We start from the raw sequence: 7,283 nt of genomic DNA on the forward strand, positions 1-7,283 counted from the left end.
AATAACGCTCCAAAATTACGCTAAATTGTAACGAGGAAAAACTGGCATTGCCATTTTTAAAGGGGTGCCTTGACCTCTGACCTCCAGATATGTGAATGAAAATGAGTTCTATGGGTACCCACGAGTCTCCCCTTTACAGACATGCCCACTTTATGATAATCACATGCAGTTTGGGGCAAGTCATAGTCAAGTCAGCACACTGACACACTGACAGCTGTTGTTGCCTGTTGGGCTGCAGTTTGCCATGTTATGATTTGAGCATATTGTTTTATGATAAATGCAGTACCTGTGAGGGTTTCTGGACAATATTTGTAATTGTTTTGTGTTGTTAATTGCATTTGCATAAAGCAGGCATATTTGCCTACTCCCATGTTGATAAGAGTATTAAATACTTGACAAATCTCCCTTTAAGGTACATTTTGAACATAAAAACATTTGCGATTAATCGTGATTAAATAAATCGATTGACAGTCCAAGTTAGAAGGCAAGGCAAGTTTATTTATATAGCACATTTCAGCAACAAGGAAATTCAAAGCGCTTTACATAAAACATTCAAAGCATTGAGAAACACATTATAAAAGATAAAATAAGACAAAATGAAACAGAATACATAGAATGCATAACATAAGATGGAAAATAACACCCACTGAATAATAACAAGCTCTTTAATCTCTTCATGCAATCAAACAGATGAATCACAGACGAATCTTGAATATCAAAGTGGCGAGGCCAGAAACCTGTTTCAAGCACCGATCAGAGGACCCCCCTCCACGAACACAGAATTACCAGACAAAGTCAACACGCAGCTCACTGTAATGGAGGAGGGAGATACAACACCGCGACACATCTGGGTCCATTCATCTTGCCTGGTTGCACAGCAGGAAAACAGCAGCCCAGCGAGGTGCAGAGCAACAGACTCTGCAGCATTGGATAAATCATACCAACTTTACCAGAACTGATCCATACTTCACAAGCAAAAGCCTGGTTTCTTTCCCTTTCCTGTAGCGGCGCCTCAGCCTGCATTCTTATCTGTGTGATGAAGTACCTCATCCCTTTCACTGGGAAGCGAGAACGGACTTCTTATTTACTTCCTACTGAGAGCAGAGGATGGTGAAAAGTAGTGGGGAAGCATGTCTGGACAAAATGTTCATATCCGATTGTCTCCTCACTGTTAGATCCATAATAAGTTGACTTACGTAAATTGGGTGAATTTGATGAGTCAATATCACTTTGTTGTATATCTGTTTAATGAAAAATTAGATACTAATGCTAAGATACCAGTTTAATTGATCATTTTTTGACATTAAAGGAGCATCATCACAATGTTTTAATTAAATTGTACAGCAGCTTGAAATACTTATTAAGATTTATAACTATGTCTTATTAGAAAGGAAATCAAATTATTAAAAGATGAAAATGACTTCATGTTCTAGTTTGTAAAGAATAAAATCAATTAATTCAAGACTGGATTACCAGCTTGGTATAGCCGTCAACTGCCCCGGGGCCCTAAACCCTCAGGGGCCCAAAGGCTCCAGGCTCGCCTTGTATAGCAGGTTGTGATAATTCAACTCATTGCAAGTTTGTTAGTTAACACTCTATGAAGTACTAAAGCCTTGAGGCAAAGGTTGCATTATTTATCTTCTCTTGAGCCCATCTTGTTGAGGGGCCCTCAGTTACAATCTAGTTTTAACCATAGACTGTATATAAGAAGTGGACGTAGTCACTATGACATCACCCATTGGTTTGTGGACTACGATTTTGAAGCCTCGAGTTCGACATTTTGGCCGCGGACGCCCGGGTGAAAGTCCTGCGTTTATTTGACCCATTCGCCCGGACTATTGCACACTTTATACTACATCAGTTGCTCTGAATGTCCAATACTGACACGGGTGGGTTTACATTGGAGTTAGTTGAAAGTCAAGGGTGACAGACGCTAAAGGGTGCCTCTGTATGTCGGTATCAGACACCGATGGGGCACTGACCACGCAACGGTATTTAACAAGTTGCGAGTGAGAACGGGTTGTGTGTGGTGGCTGCATTAGCTGCTGTCCACCAATTTTGGTATTTCTCCATTTGGTCACATTTAAGACATTTTCCAACGCGTAGTCTTTTGTGTTCACATGTTACACACTGATTTGGGTGCACACAGGTTGGTAAACATTCTGTCACATGGTTCTTTAATTTGCAAGTAACACTTACTTCTGTATTGATTTTACCAAGCTCCTCTGGCTAGAGGCCTGAAGCCTGAGAGAGATGGTCGTTTAAGGATAGTCTACAGGAAGTGGAAGGAGCCAACGGGGAGATGGAAGAACTTGAGTTTATAATCCTCAAAGAAGATATTTTTTTGTTTGGATTGTTATCATTATTTGGAAACAATTTTTTTCTTTGTAGATCATTTCTTTTGATAGGCTGTTTTATGTTGGTAAATGGCCTTTCTAGTCTTCCAACTACTCAAAGTGCTTTACACTACATGTCAGCATTCACACACACACATTCATACACTGCTATAGCAGAGGCTGCCATGCAAGGTGCCCATCAGGATAATCTAAATATTTATTCACACACACATTTGTGGTTTAGTATCTTGCCCAAGGAAACTTCGACAAGCAGACTGGAGGAGCCAGCTCTACCTCCTGAGCTACAACCGCCCCACATGTTAGGATATCTTTAAGTGTGTTAGATTTTTAATGTTGTTGTTGGTCAAGTTTCCCCTTGTGTCTGTGGAGGGCTCGTCCGTGAGTGTTTATAACCCCCTTGTGTGCCATTTGGGAGTTAGGTCTGATTGGTTATGCTGAGTTAGGTTGAAATCTTAGTTCTTTAGTGCTTAGTTGACCTCCTTTGAGTTTGGCCCTAATTTTGTAGCGACTTTTTCTGGTTTAATAGAATGTATTCATTTTTGTCATTTATCAAATTTTGCAGCTTTATTAAAGCAATGCTTCTTCTTTTCTTTTTTTGCATGGTCCGTAATAATTGGGGTCAGTAGTGGGATCATTCAGTTAAGGACATTGGTGCATTTTTTTCCCTCTTCCGTTATTTGCCTGAGCCATGCGAGGTGGAAGAGGAGGGTGAAGAGTACCGGGAGCCTATAATAAACAATAAACAAAAACAACGCATCTTGATATAAACTCCTTCTCATTATATGACCGATCAGAGTAAATCCCTGCACTCACATGTTGACATACATACGTATTACCATCGTCTTGCATAAACATATTTACTGTACGGATCACTTACAAGATTGCTTCCTTAACAGTAGATAGATTTAGTTGTGTTTTCATTTTGCATGCCCACGTTTTCAGATTGTTTCGGTCCCGTTGTTTAGTTTGCACCAAAGTTTGAAAGACAGCTTCAACAGCAGCCTAAAGGAACCAAACCAAAAAGGGAAGTTTGTTTGAACTGAACCAAACTGCTTCGGTGCCAAAGCACCCAAAGCTGCTGCTGTCCTCTGTGGACATTCACATCACATCTAGTGATCACCTCTCACGATTTTGAATCTATCTTTAGAGAGGGGCTTGTTTGTGAGACCAGTTGGTCCTTTGTTTACAATTCCTCTTGTTCACTGAGGCTGGAAGTCGTGTTGGACTGCGGGGCGATGGCACAGATTTGTTTAGTTAATGAGTCCCCGCTGACACATTTAAGACATGACAGGCACTGTCATGCTTTCACTCGCTCAAGGAACCAACAACCCAGTGCCAGAAGCAGACGTCTGCTTGAAAGCTGGCAGAGGCTCCGCGCTGCAAAGCAGATGCCCAGACATAACAAATGGATCCCATCAAAAAACAGAATAACAAAGGCAGAGACGGTTTGAGGAGTAAAATCAGGGTTTGACAACAATTCAAGCGACTCCAGTATTTAATGGGTAGAAGAAAATCCTTCCAAAGTGAGAACTGACTCCTCATTTGCATGCTAAATAACTCAAAGACGAAGTCCCGTGAGGAATCTGCAAAGTGTTGGCTAAGTTAGCGACAATAATCAAGTCCCTAAGTCAAAACAAAGTTTAATCAAGGTTTGGGAGCAAGATTCATAAAAATACTTGTGTAGCGCCATAAGCTACACCCTTTGGAGGCAGCTCAACTGAACATGTCATGTCCAGCTGTAACTCATTTCATTTACAAAACAACAACTGCTTGACGAAATGATTTGAAACAGGTATTCTGTGTGAAAAGTTTTGTAAACCGTTACTGTGAGGCATTTAAAGGGCGAGTCCATATGTGTTCTGTTTCAGGTTTTTTTTTAAAAAAGGAAACGCCCACTCAGCCTTTGCAAAATGCTGTGACGTAGGGTACCAAAGTAAGCTAATCGAAGCTAATTAATAAGGTTATGAATAATGTGAACGCCAGCACTAGCTGAGTCATAGTTTGAGAATAACTGAAAGTGTTAGTTTGGATTTTTTGAAGTGGGGTTGTATGTATACTCCCACGTTCTGCGAGGTAAAATGACTGTTTTTGTGAATGGAGTCTGGTGGCTTTGAAGAGAGTGATATAACGGCTTCTGTTCCCCGTCGGAGAGCGCTGTCTGACGGCGACGTAAAGCAGCTATTTTAGCCACTTAAAAAAAAATCTATATTAATTTAAGTGTACACTATATTTAGGATATTTTCATCATATAACATCGCCATCAGACAGACCTTTCCGACAGGAAACTGAAGCCATTATATCGTGGTCTTCAAAGCCACTAGACCAGACTCCATTCATTTTACCTCGCAGAACACAGGCGTTGCTAACACGTTCTCATCCCAACTCGTCACATACTGGCGCTTTGTCAGACTCCTCGGCATCACTTTTAACTAATTAACGAACGCCGAAGGTCATGACAAAGCCTCGGTATTTGACGCTCTGGGAATGAAAACAGACTTTGGATTTGAATACATAAGGAACACCACTGTGAAGCTATGATATAAAAACCTAAAAAAATAAAAATAATAATGGACCCGCCCTTAAAGTTGGCATTTATGAAAAAGTAGTCCTAGTCAGCTCAGGTTACACGTTGTAAATCACATCATCTATAGATCATGTCAAAAATGTTTCATGAGGAATATAAAAAAATGACAATGAAGTTGAATATGTGGTCAAAATAATCCCATTCCTCGTGGTAATTTGTCAAAACGGAGTTAATATTCTGTGGCAGAGAGACGGTTGGCAGCGTTTGCCTTGGCTGCAGGACTCTGCGTCCTCGACCAAACAGCTCCCCTGAAGTCAGGCTTGGAAATGAGCTTCCCTCCTGTTATTTATGAGAGCGCCGGGAGCCAGTGCACCTTGTTTAACAGCCCACAGCCACATGTTCCTCTTTGCATCCGTTTCCAGTAGGTAAGACGGGGAACTCGTTCCAAGCCTTTTCTCATTTTCACATAAACATACAGTACATCACAGGGCGTCGCAGAAAAAGGATGCAATTTGGCAGCACCTGCCTGAATTTCTCTCACTGAAAAGATGAGGAAAATAAATAAATGTCACCAACTTAAGAAGAAAAGGAAATTGGTGAAAAAGTTTAAATCATACCTGGCAACCGTGTTGAAGGAACAAGAGAGAAGGAGAGAGAAGGGAAATTGAAAATGAAGCAGTGCTTGACAGCTTTAGTTTCAGAAGTGTCCACGGTGCAGAGCTGCAGTTTGATTACTCAGAAACAATAAAACTCTTCATCTTTTGTGTACAGCTCAGGTGGGTCCTTGCCAACATAATTTGCACAGAAGTGAAGGACCTTTCTGTCTTTGGACGTCGGAGTCGAGAAAACAATGGCGTCAGTCATCGCGGGGTGTTCCTTTAACCATTAAAGGCTCCTAACTGAATACTGCCACTCTCTTACAAAAAAAGAAGTATACTTAAGTATAGTTCAAGTATCTTCCCAAGTATACTTTATTTAATAAGTATACTAATATAAATGAAATAGTAGTATACTTGTAAGTGTACTACTTTAATACTTCTTGGGACTATACTGGCCCACTTTTTATTTATAAAAGTATACTTTAAATATACTTGAGTTGAGTACACAACTAGTTTACATCCAAGTTGTATTTTGCACTGCAACTATAATATGAACTATACTGAACTTAAACTGTTAGTTTACTAGTTATATACATGTAGCCCACTTTTTAGTTTATGAAAGTACACTTTAAAGTATACTCTCAGTTATAGCTTTTACTGCAAGTATACTTGTAGGTTTTCTTTAAGTGAATTTATAGTACTTAGCCAAATGTACTTATGATTCTCTGTATATTTTTCAATATAAGCCGAGTACACTTAGACATTTCTGTATACTTGTCGGTATGAGCTAAGGTTACTTAAGTATAATTTTGTTAAGTATATCTCTGATAAGTACATAAGAAGTAAACTGAAAGCACACTCTCTTTTTGTAAGGGTTAACTTGACAAGCAGTCGCCTTCTCCGTCATTGAATGAATCTACACGGGTTACACCGCAATAGACGTTGTGAGCAGGCTGCTACTGAATCACGTTAACTGCTCACACCTGTTCCTGCCAATTATGTCACAGACTCTGGCACTCACAGAACAGTCCTGAACCAACAGAGTGAGAATACCGGGTAACAATGTTGATGAAAGAAAAGCAACAAAAAAAAAAAGCCATGAATGCATGTAGCTCAGATTTCTGCATGCATTCTGTTGTGATTTATTTTCCTCATTACTGCAAATGAAGCTATCACCTTACATCCCGTCATTTCCTGCACAGTAACAATAGAGTTTAATTGCAAGGCAAGCTACTCAGAAGATCAATAAATGTTAAAAAAGTGTGTGTTGCTCTGAATCAAAGAGCAAGGCTTCATTACACTTTCCACTAACAAGCATACCGAGGCTGAGATTTATTTACCAAGTTGAGCTGAATTTGTATTTATACAGACTACAAAAAAAAATCTCCTCTCTTGTTTTTACACTCTTAATTGAAGCAAACAGACATACTTCATTAAAGTGCATTGAAATCAGTGGGCTACCTCCGGATCTGAAAAGTGAAGCTGATGCGGAAGTGCCTTAAACTTGCAATCTTTCTAACAGCCAGCAGGGGGCGACTCCTCTGGTTGCAAAAAGAAGTCTGATTGTATAGAAGTCTATGAGAAAATGAGCCTACTTCTCACTTGATTTATTACCTCAGTAAACATTGTAAACATGAGTTTATGGTCTCAATCGCTAGTTTCAAGTCTTCTTCAATACAGCATGATGTTCATTTAGTAAATTATGGTCACATTTAGAGTCAAATAGACCATAAAGCAGGGTATGCTTTAGGGTGTGGCTACCTTGTGATTAACAGGTCGCTACCACGGCGTTGTCCGGTCTGG

The sequence above is a fragment of the Sebastes fasciatus genome, chromosome 10 (genome assembly GCF_043250625.1).
Source record: "Sebastes fasciatus isolate fSebFas1 chromosome 10, fSebFas1.pri, whole genome shotgun sequence".
In the NCBI taxonomy this organism is placed as follows: domain Eukaryota; kingdom Metazoa; phylum Chordata; class Actinopteri; order Perciformes; family Sebastidae; genus Sebastes; species Sebastes fasciatus.